This window comes from Natator depressus, chromosome 2, assembly GCF_965152275.1.
Source record: "Natator depressus isolate rNatDep1 chromosome 2, rNatDep2.hap1, whole genome shotgun sequence".
NCBI lineage: Eukaryota > Metazoa > Chordata > Testudines > Cheloniidae > Natator > Natator depressus.
Window position 1 is genome coordinate 237,374,645 of NC_134235.1, and position 21,773 is coordinate 237,396,417.

General features: G+C 41.6%; 1 long non-coding RNA gene across 4 annotated transcripts in view; it reads left to right on the plus strand.

The window, feature by feature from the left end:
* The window catches only part of LOC141983268 (uncharacterized), a 72,819-nt gene that overhangs the window by 27,851 nt on the left and 23,195 nt on the right, over positions 1-21,773 (plus strand). For 2 of the 4 annotated variants that reach the window (XR_012638332.1, XR_012638334.1), the window contains exon 2: positions 21,263-21,465. This is a non-coding gene — a long non-coding RNA (uncharacterized LOC141983268). Of the gene's footprint in view, positions 1-2,756; positions 2,869-17,117; positions 17,135-21,262; positions 21,466-21,773 lie in introns of those variants that run through there. The other 2 variants (XR_012638333.1, XR_012638335.1) reach the window with 2 other exon arrangements.

The following is a 21,773-nucleotide window of genomic DNA, read 5'->3' on the forward strand; positions in this document are numbered from 1 at the left end:
TGATTGTGCCACGGCTACTTTATAACTTAAGTCTTAAATAGAGCTAGAACAATGCATTATAGCATGGTTCTAAAGTTTGATTAGGAATAGTGTGGACATGGTGTATAAAACACGTTTGCCTGTAACCAAATTCCAAACAGGTTTCAAGCATGGTTCCAAGATCCATTGTAGACGGGGCCACAAATTCAGCAAATAGTCAGATTAACATGAAATCCACTTTTAATTGCAGATAAACTGTATTAAGGTTCCTATTAAGGTTCAACAGTGGAGACAACTCCTTTTCTAGCCCAGCCCTTCTGGAAATTCTATTTACCCACTGCTGGGAGCCTGAATTACATGGTAGGATTAATTGTGGATACTTACTAGAACTGTAAAATCTGGGAGGTTTTTTGTTTAGATTTGTTTTCTGATTTATTTGTTAACCTCCTCTCTTCTGGGCACCAGGCAGAGCTGAAAAGGGAGCGACTTTTCATCTAAACTGAATTGATAGCAATTGATCAGGTTTTCATCGTCGGTCTTTGCTTTCATTTGGAGATTTCTCTGTAATTTACACTTGACCAAAAGAGACGAAAACCTGGCTGAATTTCTTTAGCTACCAGAATGTTTGTTTATAATTTGAGTATTCTGAAGTTTGGTGATTTGGGGCTTAACCCTGTTCCCCGTAATGAATAACAAATATTCTATTGACTTCAGTGGGAGCAGAAGTAGGCTTTCACCTAATTGAAACAAGGAGGAAGAGGGAGGAAAGTGTTTATCCTGTTTGAGCTGGGCAGTTAGTTAGATTGGGGATATTGTTGATTGTTCCAGTTAGGAGATAGAAACGGATGATAAGTATTTCCTTTGATAGAGTCTTGTTTATTTACGAAGATTATACATAAAGTCCTGGTTCCCTGAACACAGTGGGAATGAAACAGCAGGAGAAAGCTCACGGTTACAAGCCTGCTCGTCCAGTGTGCACTCTGTGCTGAAAAGCTTTCTCTCTTTCTTTCAGGGCCACATTACCAGTGCTTCTGTCCCTGTCAGTTTGGTTTTCTCAGTGCTTCTCTCTTGATGTCCTGATTCACTCACACACCCACGCAATACCCAGCCAAGCCCCTGCCTGCATAGTTCAAACTTCTGAGTGGCTTTGGATGTACCGACCTTTTGGCAGGAGACATGGGCCGGTGTTTGGTGTGGAGGCTGCTTAACTGTTTCAGCTACCTCATTGCAATGGCTTCTTTGCATTTATACCTGACCTAGGTACCCAAGTTATAATGAAATTCAGGATTTTGGAAATGGTGATTGGAAGAAGGGGGGCACAGCACCAGGCAATCTCAATCAGGGCTTCAGAAATGGGAAAACTTGGCCTCAGTCCATCAAATCAACCCACAGCATTACATGGATGTGCAGCAGATGGAAGCTACTTACTGGGGATGTAGACCTAGGGTATGTCTACACTGCAGTCTGAAGTATAATTGCACCTCCGATAGATATACCTGTGCTAGCAAAGCTAAAAATAGCAGTGTAGATGTGGCAGCACAGGCCAGGGTGACAGAACCGGGGGGAGGGGAGTGGCTAGGGCCCTCCCACTTTTTGAAAGTGTGGGGGGCCTGGCCCATCACTTTTCACTAGGGTGGACCCACTCCTTCCCCTTTTCTTCTCCCTGAGGCCCCACCCCCTGACCAGGCCAGCATGCAGCCCAGCCTGTGGGGAGCCGCGGTGAACCCTCCACCTACCCAGGGTGCGGGAGGGCTGAGAGCAGCCCCCAGCTCATCTCCCCACCCCCTGGGCTCCCCGCCCTGCTGAGGGCAGGTGGAGGGTCCATGACTCTGTGCTGGCTCTCCATACCTGCCTGTGTGGGTCTCCCCAACCAGGCTCTGGCTGGAGAGGGAGGGGCACCTCGGAGCCACAGCCTGGCCAAGGTAAGAGCTGCATGGGCAGCTGTGAGGAACTGTGGCGCAGACCCTCCTCCTGCCCTGGGCGAGAGATCCAGGGGGCAGGGACATGGGCCGGGGGCTGCTTGACCCCCGCCGAAGGCAGGTGGAGGGTCCACCGTGGCTCCCTACAGTTGCCTGCATGGCTCTTATCATGGCCGGGCTGTTGCTCCAAGGGCCCCACCGCCAGCCAGAGCCAGACTGGGGAGAACTGCACTGGCAGCTGTGGGGAGCCTGCGTCCCTCCACCTGCCCTGGGTGGGTGGGCAGGGGGCTGCTTTTAGCCCCCGACCCCACTCCGGCTTCCGGCTTGGCTGAGGGCGGGGCCTCGGGGGCAGTGTCCCCCGGTCGTCCCACTTTTGTACCTTGGCAGAGGCTGTACAAGCACGCTAGAGACCCAGCGCGCCTCATTGTGTTGCTGAAGCCTGTGCCACCTCTGCATCTACACTGCTATTTTTAGCCATGCTAGCACAGGTGTGTCTAAACAAACCACTCCATCTCAGATCACAGTGTAGACACACATGCTTGGAGTGTGTGATAAAAATTGTGCCAAGAATAAGCATTTATTAGCCAAGCTTGACTTCTAACTGACTGTCAGGGCAATGTTTAGTTTAAACTGGAAAACCAGCGGCCTTCATTTTAATAGAAAGACTGATACGCTGGAAAGTTCTGGCCTTATTCTAAGTGAATGTATTGTCAGGGCTAGCTCTTCCAGTCACTGTGCACTGATTCCTCCAACCGTGCAGGGAATTCTCCATTCTACCAGTCCAAGTTAAATATTAACATGAGTTGTCAGTAGGTGAACTCTGTGCTACATTTGAACTGAGAAAGTGAGCGCCTTGGTTAAGCATTCAATCAGATGGGGGAAAAAAACCAAAACACTCAAAAAACAATGCCTTGAACTATAACTTGTTTGTTTGACTTTCACTGCACTGGAGCATGGAATTAATTCAAAGGTAATTTTTTGTTGTTGTAGATTGAATAATTACATCTCCAAGTGTTTGACATTAAACGTTGAAGCAGATTTAAGCATTTAGGATATATTTCGTATTAATTTGTGAGAAATGTCCTTGAATCGTTCTTGTTAAAACACAATATGTGACCAGAGCTGATCAGAGCATTAAATTGCACATTGACAGCTTGCGCCATTAGAAAATGTAGAAGAAGAAAGATTTCTCTAACAACTAGTGAAGGGTGATGTTAATTGCAAAGGTAAAAAGCCTTCTTTGGAGACTGTGTAGTCAGGTATTTGAAGGTATTTCCATATATTTATAAGGAGAAATAATGTTGGCTCATAGGAACAGAAATATTCTTTGTGTGGAACTTTACCCACTGCGCCTTGTTAACAATGCTGACTGATGCTTGCCAACAAAACATTCTAAAACATTTATCCACTGTCATATTCTATAAGTTACAGAAAGCAGCTGAGCCTGGGTCAGGTTGTTTAATATTCCAAAGTGGTAAAGTGCTTCTTTGTGAACCTTGGCGTTAAAACATTATAACGCTAATTGACAATTTCCAGCAATCAAAGTAAATGACTGAAATAACTTATGGGTAAAACTGAAATAAATTTCATAACAGCAGCCAGGGAGTTTCTAGGGGGCAATGGTTTCTTTTGCCTCATGCTGCCCCAAACGTGGTATTTGCTTAAGCCACACCCTCTGATGCATCTTGCTGTTTAATTGGCTAACTGTTCTCAGTACAAAATACTTAATTGATAGCACTATCCTTTTCTAGTATGAGGAATGTTTATTCCAAATGTAATGTGAAACATATCTCACAAAAATTATATATTTTGAACTAATACGAGGCTCCAAATAGAATTTTATGTGTACAGTCACTGGATGCTAAATTCTTCAGATATGCAAAGGAACATATATGAATTACAGTGATCAATTATTTTTATTGTTCAGCTAGGGTAGAACAAGGGAAGTTGGTCTTAAGCTTCATAAGGAAAAAAATTATTCGAGGCCTGAATCAGCAAGCCTTTAACTCCATTGTTGAGAAGTAAGGATAGGCAAACTTGTCTTGCCTAATTTCTGAACACATTGTAGGACTGAAGGTTCAGTCTTTGTTTGCATTTTGTATTGGAGAGGCTCTGGGAACAAAAGAGAAGCAGAGTGGCAGATTAAAAACACAGAGGCTGAGGAAGAGGGGGAGAATTTTCACAGCAAAAATATAGCATGTATACTATATAATGGGCACCAAGTTACGGCAGTCTAGCTTTTGGGGGGTTCTTCTATCCCTAACACATAGCAGAAGCTTCTAGCCACTGGGTGGAGAATACAGAGGTGCAATTGGTTTAAGTTAAAAAAACAAACAAACTGGATCACAAATTCAGACTAGTTTTGTGAACCTCCCCAAAACTGGTTGAGACACTAGCATAGAGCATCTAATTCCACAGACTTCACCCACCCCTAATCAGAGCAGTTAGGCAATAGAACAAGCTGCCAAGGAAAGTTTTGTAACCAATATCCCTGGAAATATTGAAGACTAGACAAAACACTTGTCTATTAGAGATAGTGTAGGAATAATGAAATCATGCTGCAGTGGGGTAAACGATCACATACTGGCCTCAGCATTAAAAAACCCCACAACTTTTCTATTTTTAACAAATATTTTATTAATTGTAATTAATCACATCACCTCCCGTTCTCCCCTCTCCAAATAGCCAAAGATACATTTCAGCCAGTATTAATAAATTATACATAAAGTTTATGGTATAAAAAACTGAAAACAACAAAAATACAACCAGTTTTAAGAATAAAATAGCTTTTTTTCCCCTTTGGTTCTGTTTACTTTCCCGATCCATAATAAGTGCCAGCTGTGTCTATATATGAGTAATTCAACAAGTTTACTTTCCCAAGGCTAGAGAAAATCATAATTTTCATTGTCACACTGCATTATCTTCCAGGAGAAGAGCTGGAAGTTCCATCATTTGAGGCCTTTCTAAGTTGACTGGAGGAAGCATTAGAAAATACACTGTAGGGTACTATCCTGCATTTTCAGAGAAATAAACTAGCTAATGCTTACAAAGGCCTCAGTGCTAGGAATGGATCCATGAATGCAGACCTCTGCACCTGTCCAGAGCTCCCCTTTACTTCAAGTCTGTGCAGACATAAGGAGTCACTGATGAAGTGAGCTGTAGCTCACGAAAGCTTATGCTCAAATAAATTTGTTAGTCTCTAAGGTGCCACAAGTACTCCTTTTCTTTGTATGGATTTAATTGCAGGTTTAGAGCTATAGTTACATAAGGCCATATTCTGCTGTGCTTTCTTGAACAAATTTCTCATTAGCTTCAATGGAACACATCTCTAATAAGGACAGCACCATTTGGCCTAATGTACTGTAGACCCAGGGACAGTCCAGGTGCTTTTCTTGTCTGGGAATGTTTGACAATCTTTCACCTACATTATGTAAACTTCTAAAACAATTTGTGCCAGAGATGGACTAGAAAGCTCGCCTGTAAAACCAGAAAGCAAAATATATAGCTAGTCTGGGGGAAGAAAACCACGACCAGCAAAAAATTTTCTTTGGACTTCCTGAAAGGTGGATGGGTTCCTACAAGCACAAAACTAATACTCCTTGATCTTACTAAGTACTGGTCTACACTACAAACATACGTCAGTATAACGATGTTGCTCACACTGTTGTATTGACCTAAGCCCAGGCGTAGAGAGCACTGTGTTGACAGGAGGGCTTCTCCAGTCAATGTAGCTATCGCTTCTCGGGGAAGTGGAGTACCTACGCCAATGGGAGAGCTTCTTCACTAAGGACTGCAGTTCACCAGTGCAGCTACGCTGCAGCGCTGTAAGGGTAGATGAGCCCTTACTCCCATGTAGCTATCCAATTGTTGCTTAAATACATTAATAACACTTGATTTCCCCACTTCAACTGGAAGTTGAGTTCACTTGGTAAAATAGCACGTCCTTACGTTCTTCTTATAAATGGTCTTTCTTTTTATGCCCCCTAGTTCTTACCTGTCAATAAACTTCAACTAGGTAACAAGATTTAATTATGTAATCCTTGAGGGAGGCCCCAAAATATGTCGCTATAGGGCTTGCCAGAGTCACAGAATCACCGGGTTGCAGGTTTGTTGCAGCTACACCTCCTCACTTCCTCCTATGCCCCTCCCTCCTTTAGTGTGCCCCAGCTGCCTTCCCCACCTCCCATGACTCCCTGTGTCCATGGTTGCTGCAGAGCTGGCACAGAGCTGGCAGAGTTAGCTCTGGGACATCTGCAGCGGCTATCTGTTCCAGTGTTAGTCTCTGCCCACCACCCCAAGCTGGTGCAAAGAGGCTGTAGCACAACCTTGACCCAAAGAGTTTTAAATAGCATACCTAGAAATTCCTTCTCCGCTCAGTTGCTCAGTTTTTACCCTCCTGATGCCACAGTTGCACCAAGTATTTCATCATCAAAGAGCAGAGCTGTTCACCTTATGGTCAGCTTGATGTATGTATGTGACCTGAAGGACATATTCAGATTGTTCAGAATTTCATCTTTATTTTTTTAAAAGGTACATTGCTAGTTCTTGTTGTTCTGAAGAAAAAAGCTTCCAAATGTGAACTGAGTACAGTAGAACCCCTATCGCATTAACTAATTGGGGATTGAGGAGTTCATAAAACTGAACATCTCAAAATGACAGTAGGCCCCGTGCATACGTTGCAGTATGGTGCGCTGCATCACTTTCTTCTTGTCTTTCAAACCACTACAAAGCCATTGCCAGTGCACTGAAGGCATCGGAACATGAAGGGATGTTGACTTGTTCTTCGTCTACATTACTCTTGTGGATATTTTTGTATGTGTGTGTGGGGAAATGGTTTGTATAAATGGGTTTTTTTTTGTTGGTAAGATTGGCGTTCATAAAACCGATGTTCTAATCTTATGTTTGCCTGAGTCTTCAGAGAGCCTGAGACAATGACTCAGGCAAATCAACTCCCCTGTTGATTTCCTTGTAGTGTCCACTCTAAGATCCAATGATATTTCATTATCAACTAGCTAGTTGAATGCTGATCATTTTAATGGCTAGAATCGGGGAGCAGGTGCGAGTGAAGCCCACAGGGAGGTGGGAGTTGCTGCAGGGAAGGAAGTGAAGAGGAAAGAACCCAGGAAACAGACAAGAAAGAGGCAGGGAAATGGAAAAAGGAGGCAGGGAGGACTAAAATGCTTTGGTTTAACTGAAGTTGTGGGGCTCAGTGTAGAGGAATTGGGTGGAAATGAATAGCCTGTGATCTACAGGAGGTCAGACAAGAGGCTCTAATGGTCCTTTCTGGCCTTAAGCTCTGCAAAACTATGAAGGAAAAGAAGTAAACAGCAGAAGCAGTGGTGGCGATAAAGGGGAACATATTTTTCTAAGAGTGCTGCTGAATCTGACAAAAAGGTACTGAGTAAATAACACCTAAAAGTTTAATTGCTATATTATTCTCTCCTTGATCTGTCTGGAAACCTCCCAATGACATCAGCGGGCGATTGCTGTGGATTGAGGGGAGTATTGAGTCCTAATTTTTTTCCTCTGGCCTACAAAAACCTAAATTAACATTGAATTCAGTCCTTAGCATCAAATTAGTTTGATACCCTGCTATAGTGGCTTTTTAGGATTGACAAGACTTGAATTTCTAATGTCAAAAATAAATAAGAAAACATTTTTTAGTTTTATTTTACAAAAATATTTTTAGGTCATCTTTATTAAGCATATATATAAGCAATAAAGGGCACAATCCGATTTTTTCCCCCTTGGCAGGTACCCTTTACCGATCTTCAGCATGGTAACTGTGACAGTTGTTTGCATAAGAACCATATATTTGTTTACTCGGTATATGAGTCACCTTTTTCCAGTTTCTGCAAACATTCCTCTGAATGAAGGTTTGTAAAAATGTTTCGGGAAAGAGAAAGTGATGCCAGTACTTATGTGATTCTGTATTTGCATGTGAATGTGCACCAGGACTTTATTGAAGTCCATGGAGAAACTCCCATTGAGTTCAGTAGGGTCAGGATTTCACCCAGAACTCTTCACCTGGAAATCAGGGAACTAAAACATCACCATGTAATGTAGGTGGCAAAGCACACAGCGAACCCAGCAAATTACAGAGAGTGAGTACTCCAAGAAACATTCTGATGACTAGTTTCTAAGGCAACCTGTGGGCCAAAGTATATTTGCAGGGACCATTCGTGGAATAATTTCCAATAGCAGACAGTGTATCGAACTGTGTTCACGGATAACTCACAAACAGAAAAAATTAGTGGACTATATAGGTCAATGCAAATAATTCATTGAATCCAATCTGCCCTCAGCTTCTCTTTAAATGGAGTGGTGTGGCACTTACATACAGCCTCCTAACTTCCTTATTCTGTACTCTTTTCAGTTTAGCTCTTTCTTCCTTCAAACAGAATGAATAAATGTAGGTACTTTGGGTGAGTTGCATGATAAAGCCAATCAGAAGCCAAGCCATGAAGGCTGAGGGATTTTCTTGGGATTGACCGTAAACACAGGAAAAAAGGGTGTGTGTGTAAGACAGCAAGAGAGAAACAGATGGGGGGTTTGGGGGGTGGAAGCAAGTAGAAAGCAAGAGAAGCACTGGTGAATGTGGTCCCAGGAAGAAGCTGAGAGTAAGAGCTTCTTATAAGCACAGTACTCTCTGGAAAGGCAGACTTGGACTTCTGTTTGTTTCTACTGTGTTCAGGGAAACAGGACTTTGTGTGCATTCTTTGTAAGTAAATGGGATAGCACCAAAGAAATACTTGACTTGTATAGTTAATTTAGTCTTATAGCGGAAAGAACCCGGCAAGGCCCCAAATATTGGCTAACTGCTCAGGCCAAAGAAGCAAGGGGAGGGAATGGTAATAATTAATGTGTGTATGCAAACTTCATGGAGGGATTGTCTAGATTAAGGAAACTGGCACTGTTGTAACTTCATTAATATAGTTACAGCAGTGCAAACCCCCAATGTAAGCACAGTGCATTGGTGCAACAGGGGCTTGAGCTGGTAGAATTTACCCGTCACACTAGTGCAATTTTCCCTGATCTAGACAAGCTTGGAGGCTCCTGAGCAGTTGCTAGGGCAGATTTTCAAGAGTTCATCCCCACAACAGCTTGTTTTGGGCTCAATCCTATAATGTGGTGAACACCCTGGCCCTGACCTAGCAAAGCCTTTGAGCAAGAGAGTAATTTTAAACATATGAGTAGCATTACAGACTTTAATGGGATCATTATATGTATTGCTGGATCAGGGTCAGAATGCCTAGCACCTTATGGGACCGAGCTCTTGAAAATCTGGCCAATATATTTCAGTACTTAAATGGGAGCTCTTGGGTAGTGAGCTTTTCTGAAAATCTAGTCCTCAAATATCAACCCTCTTAGCTATTTCAGTGATGATAATTTTAGCAGAAACTTTCAGGGTATGTTTTTATCCCAGTCCTAATTACATGAAATAAAGAACACATGGGCTAGTCTACTGATTGTAGTATTGTTGTTTATTTGTACTGTGGTTGTACTTAGTACAGGAGCACTGGAATGGGGGGCAGGGGGCCATGTTCCCCCCACTTTTAAAAGGCTATGCCCTCCCACTTTTTATCGGCCGTAAGGGTGAGTGAGGGGAGCAGGGGGGATAAGAGCAAGCAGGGGGCAGGGTCTTGGGGGGAAGAGGTGGAGCAGGGACTCAGGGAGAAGGGCCAGTGCAGGGGCAGGGCCTTGCGGGGAAGGGGCGGCGCAGGGGGTGGAGCCACAGTTCAGGTGCTGGTGGCCCCCCAACTGTTAGGCAGCTTTCTGCCATCCCTGAATTTGTAGCTCTACTCATGGACCAGGACACCATTGTGCTAGGCACTGCATGGACATAATATAAAGATGGCCCTTGCCGAAAGAGTTTACAATCTAATTAATTAAAAACCTCAATATTTCAATGTAGATGATGCTGTCTCATAATTTCAAGTTTGTCCCACTATAGTGTTGCAGAATCCATGGACATTTATCGTTCAGGTTTAGATTGCCCCAGTGTACATAGGGCCTTGGTTTTTCTCACTAAATCAGCACTAAACCTATGCCCCACATGCTGTTAGGAACCTTATACCGGTTCCCCAGGCAAAATAAACTATGCCAACAAAAGGAATATAACTGTTTGTATGCACTAGGGCATTTGCTGGCACAGCTATGCCAGTTAGTGATGCGATTCTTTTCTTTTTTGGTCACACTCCTAACTGACATAGCTGTGCCAGGAAAACTTTTAAGTCTACATCAGGCCCGAAAGCAACATGTGAACTGTATGTGGTTGTTGGAGAGCCCACTTAATTTTTCAGAAGATTCTGGGCATTAACAAAAGCTGGTCAACAGTGGAATTTCATTTTCACAAAAAAATGTCAGTTTCAGTATTTGGTTTCCTTTTGATGTGGAACAAAACCAAGACCTTTCAGATTTTTTCAGAGAGAGGAACTGTATCCACCCCGGAATAGCGAATAACCTGAGTTGGAGCAGGGATTTGAACCTGGGTATCCCATGTGAGTACCCTAACTACTGGACAATTGAATAGTCTGGGGAATTGGTCTTTCTCATTTTGACCACAAATTCCATCCTGGACTTGAGGAGAAACCTTCCCAATGAAAGTTTTGTCAAAACTGATATATTTCCACAGAAAGGTTCGGTTTTGACAAATCAGCACATTCCAACAGGAAAACGTTTTTTGTCAAACAAATTCCCGACTAGTTCTAGTGTTAATTTGAGTGTCCTGGCAAAATTCCATTTTGGATAATTGGATTATGCTTACCCTTAAATTACTTCTGAAGGTCAGTTCTTATATCATGCCAAACTAATTTGCCCAGCGTACACTTCTCCTTTTCAAAGAATTCCTAGTGATCAGTTTCACCCCAGAGGTCTGTGTTTGCATGGACAAAAGCAATTCTCTTATAGTTTTTTTAAGCAGCTTTTCTGCTTTGAATATAATGGGCCAGATTCTGATCTCAATTATGTGGGTGTAAATTTGGAGTAGTCCCTTGACTTCAGTATGGAGAAATAGACCAGAGTCTGGCCCATTATGTCTTATTTGCCTCAAGAAAAACATGCAGAGGTGACACTCTCAAAGAGTTGCTGGTAAGCAATCTTCCTTTATCATACCATAAGGATCTGAAAGCTGAATACAGCTTGTACCAGAATCTTTCATTTCACAAACAGTATGTATCATCTTACATCATGGAAAAACATCAATTGCTATCAGATAAAGGGATACTGATTAGTTACTTTAAAAAGAATATATTGAAAGCAAGAGTGGAAGATTGCATTTGGTTCAGCTACAGTTATTTAGATACCTAATATGCAAAAGTCATGGAGCAACTTTTATGGTGGATTGACATTCAAAATAAGGAATCTGAATATTACTGTAGTAAAATAGCAAACATAACTGGGCAGTTTGACCAGCTTTCATTCTTTCTGCATTTTAAAAACACTTCCTTATAACATTATAGATGTATTGTCTCACTCTAGAACATCCTTTTGATTTGAGGTATCTACTTTCCAGTTTGTGGACCTAATGAATGGTAGATGTCTCCACGGCCTGGTAATCTCATTGGTCCATCAGAATACGGATCATGCAGACATTTTTGCATAACCAAAACTGTTATCTTTAATATAGTCTAGGCTCTTCCTTCAGTCAGTGGCAGGGCAAGAAGTGCTGTCTTTGCTGCAGCAGTGGGTTATCAGAATGTTGAAAAGGAAAAATCTGCCTAGCACATGCTTCTTTTGCTTTTGTCTGGAATCACATTGTGCCTCCCTAATGTGCAGAAGTTTTATGGCCTTTACCAAGTGGTAATATTTTGTTTACCAGAATTTTTAAAAAAGCTTAAATTACTGGGAGTGTGGCATTCCCTCTCAGTACACTGTCATGTAACAACCTGAAATCATTAATATAGTCCCAATTAGGCATCTCTAAAATATATTTATTTTTGGAGTCCCTTTTGCACAGAATATGAGTGGGTCTGATTCTCCTTTTGCTTATATTGTTTTCACACAGTGTAATTCCATTAGCTTCAGTGGTGTTGTTCCTGACTTCTGCCTGTGTGAGAGGAGTACTGGGGCCAGTATCTTTATAACTTGCCCATCTTGTTATAGTATTTGCATATGTAACTGAACAGATCACTGCCCTTCATCATAAAAATAAGTGCCAGCTTGTTTTGATCATTCAATCCAGCTAACTAGACACATTTCAGACAACACTGGTGTGTACACTACTGATTCAATATTTTAAAACAGCCACAGAAATTAAACTTAAGGGATTTGAGGCCCCACAATGTTGCTAAGTAAATATCCAGCGATGATAATATGTTGGATACATGAGTGCCACTGCTAACTTAATTCCATTTCAGGATACCAAGAATCACAAACACCTCTTCCCCACTTTAATTGCTGTGTTTCATTTGTTTGCTCATGTAACGCAATACTTTGGACTAGAATAGAGACTGAAAGGTCTCAAATAGTTTATTTCCTGGAACAAGCCCAGAAATGCAGGAGAGGCCCAAACATGTCGAATATTGATCATAAACAGCAGCTAGCCTTGTGCTTTTTTAAATAAAAATTTGCTGACTTTTAAATTGATTATTATGATGCCCTTTTGAATTCCTTCTGTAGTACGAATTCTTTAGTTTGCATAAGGAAATATTTAATGGCAGCAGGCTGCTTACTTTGGATAACGATCCACTTTTAGCATTTTAAATGAGACATTGGCTGAATAATCAGGAGATTAGTTACAATTCTGAATCATATGCTACTGTGTCTGCCAGTTGTTAGCCAGACACTAGAGCAGACATGTCCATTGGTGACTGAACGTGAAAGGGCTCTCTCTCTTTGTCTGTCTTCCCCATGCATATTAACAAAGTAAGCACGTGAGCCAGGAACTCTTTATCCTTAGGCAGCAACTCTACCAGGTGAGCCATGATAAGCTTGTCTCTTCCGGAAACTATTACAAAATGATAGGATATTGAACCTGTCGAAGTTGGGTGAACTTGTGAATACTGAAGTCCTCTATCAATGTACTCTAGACTTCTTGCCCCATAATGGACTGTTCATTTCCACCTATCCAGATCAGACCATGCTGTGTGTATATAAGTAGCTTTGTATTTTTTCTGAACAAATAAATGTATATCTTAATTTTCGTGTAGTCACTTCTTGGGATGCCATTTTGTGCCCTCAGTACTAAATAGTTTCTAAATCAGGAAATTCTTCAGTTGAAATTCCTGGGGAAATTTTAAGTAAGCAAAACATAATTACCCACGGTAGAATTTGGCCAGGCCCCTGAAAAAGATGCATTATATAACCAAAATGTTATTCTTGCATCTCATCCAAGAGGTAGCAGCGTGCCCTCCAGCACAGTACTCGCAGTGAGACAGTGGTATAACTTTACTCCTACCCCATTTGTTAGAATCCTTTCCCTGGTGGCTTCCTTTCTTCTTTTTTTCTGCTTGCCCTGGTGACTGTTGCATCCCTTTCATTTCCTTGGTGGCTCACGTTAATCCTGGGGGTTATTGTTGAACAAAAACAATGGAGAATATGCTGCAGAGAGCAACCCAGCATTATTCTCTAGCTCCAGTGAGAGGGTCCTATGATTTTGCAGGATAAAGATTTGAGTTCTGTCTTACTGCTGCCCTGATGTACCAAGTGGCAGTGGTGTGCGCATAATGGCAATAGCAGAGTTCTCTAGGTGGCAATTAATTCCTTGTGTGTGTTGACATTCTCCGAGATATGTCATTTTTTGACATTGGACACATATGACCGACTGGGTAGAACAGTGGGCCTATGGGCCATAGACTATGCCTAAGGGGTCCGCGAAAGGTTGTCATTACCATAGAACAGTGGTTTTCAATCTGTGGTCCATGGACCCCTGGGAGTCCACAGACTATGTCTAAGATTTCCAAAGGGGTCCACACCTCCATTTGAAATTTTTTAGGGGTCCACAAATGAAAAATGTTGAAAACCACTGGGGTAGAATATATGCCGTATGAGCAGCAAATATGGATTGTGCTTAGAAGTGCTGAGAGTTTGCACAGTTTGTTTCTTTTGGAAAAGGGCACTAAAAATGCACATGTGAACCTGGTAAATTAATGAGTGTATTTGTACCAAGTTTCTCTCAACTTGAACGTGTGTCTAGTTGTTCAAAAATATCTTGTGTGCTTTGTGCCCAGAATCTATCATCATAATTAATTAAGTGCACAGGCTAACCTCACTGCCCAGCCACTTGTGACAATTTAGCTCATTGTGACTATAATGTTAAAAAATGTGTTTGCCTGCTATGGCCTAATTTGCCTTTTTCTTTTTATGCTGATAATGTAGCTGCACCCATCCTGTGAACATAGTGTAAAAAGTTTCTATTCTTTTGGCTTCTGTTATGGACAAACTGTCAGGGTCTTTGCAGCTTAAAACAGCAAGTAAAATTAAAACATTGATGCCATCCTTTGCTAGATTTGTGACCTAGAGATTTATTTCTTGAAAATGTGCCTGTACAAATGTCATTCGGCAGCATGAACACTTAAGCAAGATATGCTTTTTAGGTTGAACATAATTTATTATATGAATTTCAAAACATGTCTTCCTCTCACCCTTATGCACACTGCCTAGAACAGGGACTTTGGGATGATCTGAATCCTTTAATTCTGCAAACCCAGCCACACACACTGCAAGGAAGGTCTGGTCATGGGAGGTGCTCTGAACCCTCAAGAGATGCTCAGGATCTTGTAGGATTGAGCCCTGAATGAGGATAAATAAAAACTAGGACTGGGGTTAATTTTAAAGGTCTATTTTTCAGGGTTAGGCTACATTTTTAAAGGCATATTGTTCTACTCCATATTATTTAGGCCAGAAATATGGAAGTTCACAACATAATAAGCACTTCTCAGCAGGAGTAAAATGTATAATGCATTAAACATGTAATTAATTGGCATTATTAAGAGGACTGAGTTTTTTGTGCTTAAGGCACAGGAGATTCCAGGTCTGGGTACAAGTCTCTGCTCTGTCACAGACTTCCTATGGGGCGATGGATTCTTCCTAAAAGTAGGGAGGCCATAAGGCCCCGCTCCTTCATGGCCCTGCCCCTGCCCGCCCTCTTCCCCCCGAGGCCCTGCAACCCGGCCAAGCCAAAAGCCAGAGCTGGGCCGGGAACCCCAGGACCCTCCACCTGCCCAGGGTAGGGGAGGCCAGGAGCAGCCCCTGGCCATTGTCCCTGCCCCCCCGACTCCCTGCCAGGGGCAGGTGGAGGGTCCACAGCTCCCCACAGTTGCCCATGTGTCTATTACCCTGACCCTGCTCTGGCTTCCGGCCTGGCCTGAGGGTGGGGCCTTGGGGGCCAAAGACCTGTAGCTGGGCAATGGTAAGAGCCACACAGGCAACAGTGGGGAGCTGCAGACCTTCCACCTGCCCTGGGATGGGGCACCCGGGAGGCGAGGATATGAGCCAGGGGCTGCTCTCAGGCTCCTCCACCCGGGGCCAAGTAGGATGTCCACGGCTCCCCACAGCTTCCAGGGCTCTCCGGGCAGCTCTTACTTGGGCCAGGCTCCAGCTTCCAGCCTAGCCGGGTGGGATGGGGCTTTGGGGGCTGAAGAGGAGGGGCAGGGTGCTGGGTCTGTGGCGAAAAGCGGACGGGTGAGGCCTGTCCACTTTCAAAAGTGGGAGGGCCATGGCCCCTTGCCCCTCTCCTCTCTCCCCACCCTCGTTCTGGCACCCCTGCTTCCTATGTGACTCAATTGCTTTGTGCCTCAGTTCCACGTCAGTAAACTGATAGTGATAGTTGTACTTCTTTTCTGTCCATCTGTCTTTCCACTCTGTCTGTCTTGTTTACTTATATTGTGAATTCTTTGGAGCAGAAACTGTCTCTTAACATGATGGGTAAAGCCCCTAGTACAATGAAGCCCTGATCTTGGTTGACGCCTGTAGGCGCTGCTGTAATACGAAGAACAACGATTGAGTCTAGGTGAAGTAGTGATTTTTCTGAAAGTTTATCTAATCTGTCTAAACTACCCAGTCATCATAGCTATTTATATCCAGTCATATCTGAATAGCTGGTGACGTTATTTGCAGAAGTGTGTGTCAACTAGATTCCAAGCTGCTGTTCAGAGGGAAGAAGCTAACACTTTTGTTTAAATATTAGCACTCAGTTTATGATTCATAACCATTATTAAATCAAGGTTGACACTAGTTTATTGTCTCTTTGGCCATGACTGCACTAGGAAACAGTACCCTTTTTGACACCCATTGTCAGGTACAGCTGCCTCATGGCTCCAGTCACTGCTGAAAATGGTTGTTCCACTTGGAGAAAGGGCCAGGTGAGTTCAAATCTGATTGTAAGCGAGCATGGTCAAACCCTAGTTCTAAGAGAGGTCGGCAACACTATTATACAATACAACAGAGGGTGAACATGGTTGGTCCTGTCTGCACAAATGCAACAACGCTCTAACATCAGTTTTAGGTGGGCCTGGGATAGGTAGCCAGACACTAAGATAGGTAGAAGGAAAAGCTGGCATCAAACACAGCAACTTTTAATTATAGACACAGACTTCCATTGGTATTGGCCTTTCATGGTAACGTCACAAATAACATTACTTTTCACCAAGATGGTACAGTTGCCCTTCAGTTGGTGCCTCCAGCTCTAAACTCAGAAATGCCGGCTATAATTAAAAGTGTAACAATACCTGTCACAGTTTATTCACTGAGCTGCTTACTCCATACAATTTTGTACTGCTGGGCTGAGCTAAACTGGCACAATTGTCCTTCAAATGCCCTTTGGATAGCGTGATCTAAGATGGAAAATTAACAGGGAGCTAAATGTATTCTCCAGTACCCAGGCCTAAAAAGGAGAGAATGTTGCAAAGGAAGCAGGAAGTCTGAAAAAGTCTTGATTAAATTTCCATATATGTTTGTTCTGAAGATACAGCAAGTACCAATATGAAAAAGCTATTAAAATACTCCTGCCTTCTCCCTTTTTTCTGGAATGTTGCTGATTACAACTTCTTCCACTGAAGTTTTTCCCCCTTTGAATGCTATAATTCTGAATTGTTATAAGAGCACATATTTAATAATAATGCCAGACAGAAAAACCCAGAATCTAAAAACTCGTATATGGAGGGCCAGAGATTCTGTTGAAATAAAGTTGTTAATGGAATTAGAATCACAATGACACACTGTGTATGGTTTCTGTTTATTGCACCCTGATGACTTCTGAAGGAAATGGGCCAGACTCCTACAAATTCTTGCAAATGGTGAGGAAATATATTTTAATGCACAAGATAAAAAATGAGTTTTTAAAGCAGATTTAAGTGGAGCTGGGCTTCAGGATAAATAAATAATCTTTTCAAAGGCATTTGGAATCTGTTTCATCAATCAAATTACTGAGAGGTGATGATTAAGTTGTGCTACATCAGATCAGGAGCAATTTTTAACCCAGTGAACATCTTCCACAGCAAATACGAGGTCTTGGGTCACTGAATAGTCTTAACATCTCCATACTGTCCTTCATTGCAGGCACTTGCCTAGTCAATGACAGTGCATTAGACAAGTATGGAAGGTGACAAGCATTTTTTTTCTTTTTAGTTTAAGTGAATTTTGTGCTGGCGCAAGGAGCTGGCCTGACAGCAGGGTTAGGTACACCATGGCTATTGGCAGTGCACTGCTCTACCTCCACTTGGCTAGAAGGGACACCTGTAAGGCCTTGTGTACACTGGGAAATTGACCAGCACAGCTATAGCAGAATAAGCTATTTCACTGTAGCTATTCTAGAATAGTTTCCAATGTGGATACTTTTTATTCTGGAGTAAAAAATGATTTTATTCTGGAACATTTACTGCACTGTGTGAGTTTATTCTACTATAGTCATGCTAGTCAGTCTAGCTGTGTAGACAAGGCCTAAGGATAATAGGATAGGTCAATTTTCATGTCTTTTTCATCCCTGCGGTTCCATGATGAGATTACCTAACAAGAATGCTAATGTTGATTATGCTTCTATGGTAGGGATAACTTTCCATTAGGAACTGGACTGAGAAGGCCTCCTCATGTTATGTAAGTCACTAAACAGGTACCAGATTCAAAACTCTGTTCCTAATGAGACAGATTTTCCAAACATATCATCACTCTCAACTGGGACCAGATTTTCAGAAAAAGCTGAGCTTATGGTTTGGCTCAAATGAGATGGCCAGAGATCAGTACCCAACATCTCCCCTTATTCTCAATGGAGCTAATGTATGCTGAGCTCTTCCCCAAATGTGACTTAAATCTACTGTTAGGTATTTTTGCATCAAATTAAATCTGCTCAATTACACTTCTAAGTAGGTATTTAGTACAGCTGGTCAAAAAATAGAATTTCCATTCTGTGGGAAATTATGACGTGAAATTTGTTTTTATATTTAATCTGAATGAAAAGTCAGATTTCATGCAGAATGGAAATTCTGAAACCATTATATTGTTTTGTTTTTGATGTCAAAATATATTATCAAATACAATACACAAATGATCGAACTATTAAATTTAATATTATATTTAATATAATTTAAGACAAAATGATAAAGTAGAAATGAAATCTCACCTTATCAGAACAAAATGAGAAAGTTGAAATGATTCATTTTGATACTTTCCTGTCTAAAATTTTGTCTAAATTGACACCTTCCCATGAAACATTTAAATTTGAATGAAACTGTATTTTTGGACAGAAAACTGTTCCAGTGAGAACTTTTTGACCAACTCCAGTATCCAGATGCTTAAATCAGCTTCAGTGTGTGAAACATTTAAAGTGTCTTATGGATTTAGGTGCTGATTATTTGGTGCCCAATTTTGAAAACAGGACCTCAGTTACAACCAACATGGACTAAATGTGAAGAGATGAAAGGATCCCGCAACAGCTCATTATTATCTGCTGAACCATCTATCCTGCAAATCAGATAATTGGTTTGGTAGGAGGAAATCGCTACTCTTCCACATTAAGAAATACCAGATGCAAATGAATCATTATGATAGATATCTGTTGTCAATTCTATCCTCAAATCATGTGAATTCCAGGTAGAATTCCAGCCTGAAACAAAACTCCAGATCCAAGCAATTTAAACATTTGAGAAAGTTCAGATTCAGAGGTGGCTCTGAATTTTTGTTGCCTGGATCCTTCTTTGATTCTAGAGCATCTCCAAAGGCTGGGGCTGGGTTAATTGAGCATCTCTGGCTTGTAGAAACTCTAATGCATGTTAAACTAGAATTCAGTCCAGCATAGACAAGGTTCAAGAGCTTAGAGGGGCCCCACTCTCCTGAATGCAGTGCCACTTCTCTCTTCCAAAGACCCAATATGTGACACCTATTTATGATTGCCATAAAAATAAAGGGAAGGGTAACCACCTTTCTGTATACAGTGCTATAAAATCCCTCCTGACCAGAGGCAAAACCCTTTCACCTGTAAAGGGTTAAGAAGCTAAGATAACCTCGCTGGCACCTGACCAAAATGACCAATGAGGAGACAAGATACTTTCAAAGCTGGAGGTGGGGAAACAAAGGGTCTGTCTGTCTGTGTGATGCTTTTGCTGGGAACAGATCAGGAATGGAGTCTCAGAACTTCTGTTAGTTAGTAAGTAATCTAGCTAGAAATGCGTTAGATTTCCTTTTGTTTAATGGCTGGTAAAATAAGCTGTGCTAAATGGAATGTATATTCCTGCTTTTGTGTTTTTTTGTAACTTAAGGTTTTGCCTAGAGGGATTCTCTGTGTTTTGAATCTGATTACCCTGTAAGGTATTTACCATCCTGATTTTACAGAGGTGATTCTTTTACCTTTTCTTTAATTAAAATTCTTCTTTTAAGAACCTGATTGATTTTTCATTGTTCTTAAGATCCAAGGGTTTGGGTCTGTGTTCACCTGTACAAATTGGTGAGGGTTTTTATCAAGCCTTCCCCAGGAAAAGGGGTGTAGGGCTTGAGGGGATATTTTGGGGAAAGACAAGTGGTCTCTTTCCCTGTTCTTTGTTTAAACCGCTTGGTGGTGGCAGCATACTGTTCAAGGACAAGGCAAAGTTTGTACCTTGGGGAAGTTTTTAACCTAGGCTGGTAAAAATAAGCTTAGGGGGTCTTTCATGCAGGTCCCCACATCTGCACCCTAGAGTTCAGAGTGGGGAAGGAACCTTGACAATGGTCAAGAGAAAAGGGTGTTGTGGAATTTCTGGTGCATGTTTTAGGAAGGAAGGAAGGTAGGTACTGGGAGGGCAAAGGGATGTATGAATGAGGTGGAAGATTGAGAGACAAAGACTGTGAAAGAAAAGAGGAGAGAGACTTCAGGGGGTGGATAAGCAGCCGTACTTCTCATGATTTATTTGATCCAAATGTCAGAAATCAGTTTGGTTCGTCTCCGACTAGTTTTTGACCTGAATTGGTAATTCTTCTAGCAGTATTTCTTCTAGAAATAGTGTAACAATTTAGCCAATACCTGTGAATTTTTTCTGAAACTTTTGTTTAAATGCCACTATAACCAACAAAAAGTACATTTACCATGAGCCTATGGCTTCCTAAATCCCATAATTTTGGCTTCATTCTTAACATGCACACAGATAATGATTTTGTTGTTCTTACATCGACTTACTTTTCATGCTTTTATGCATTTTGAAGGCAGGGAGGGCTATATCCTCATGCTTCTCAATCTCAACCTCTTCACGTGTCAATGTCAAAAATTAAAATGTACGAAAATTGAATCAAAACCTCCTGCAGAATCCTCAGACCTGTAATGGACTTATAAACACATCCATCCCTGGTAAATAATGTAATTTAAAATGTTGGTATCGAATAATGTGTATTTTAGGTCGAAAGTGTTTTATGACTGAAGGCGTTACAACTTTCATTTTAATCCTAAATGAATGACCGTCAAAAACAGACTTGGAATGGAGCCAAGAACGTATCAATTTTTCAAAACACCATTTACAAGGCATATTTTTGTTTGGTCACACGTCCCTAGATATTATGCAGGCTGTGCACTGACTTGTGATTGAAAGATCTTTGGTGTACAGGGTGGTGGGTTTTGTTTCTTCAAGCTTCTCCTTTGCTGCCATTTAAGATGGAAATGGTCCCTTTCCCCATTCATTTTAATTGTCTGCTGTGAATTCAGAGGTTTTATGTTGGTACATTTGGCATAATTCCATTTTATCCTTCCTCGCCATGCTGGAAGTGGGCTCCCGATCAGAGACACTGAAAAGGACATGCATTTAGTATCAGTCTTTTGAAAATGGGCATATTCCCAGAAGCATACAGCTGCTTCTTGATATTGTTTAACACATTCAAAATAGCTGAATTTGTCATAGGTAAAATCTTTCTGTGTCTAATAATAACGGGTGAGAAAAAAATCTCTGTTGCTTTACTTTTATGTTTTACAGACATCAGGATGCATAACAGCTGTGAAGTCCAGAGGATGAAAACTTTGATTTTGAAGCATGCACAACTTTGCCTAATTGCCTCTAATCCTCATCAGGAGTAGTTAGCACTGTAGAAAGAAGGAGATCTTTCCGTCTTTTTGAGCTTCCATCTGAAATCTCCCCAGGCATCTAAGGAGCCTGGCAGAGTCTTCTGCTATTCACCGGTAACCCAAATTCCTTCTCTTCACAATTCATAAACTAAAATCTAAAGAACATTTTGTAGTCTAGTGATGTCACATGATCTCTATTGCCTGCTAAATACATGTTCTGGATCCATTTAGAAGCACTTTATTTTAAAAGGCAATCCTTAGTTTCAGTATCTCCAATTTGGTTACACCCACCAGCACAAAACAATGCTATGTGTTGTGACATGACGTTGATACTCTCCACAGCGACTCTAGAGATGAATGGCTTTTATAGTATGATGATATCACAGTTCCTTCATATATTTTGTTCCGATGGTATAATATTA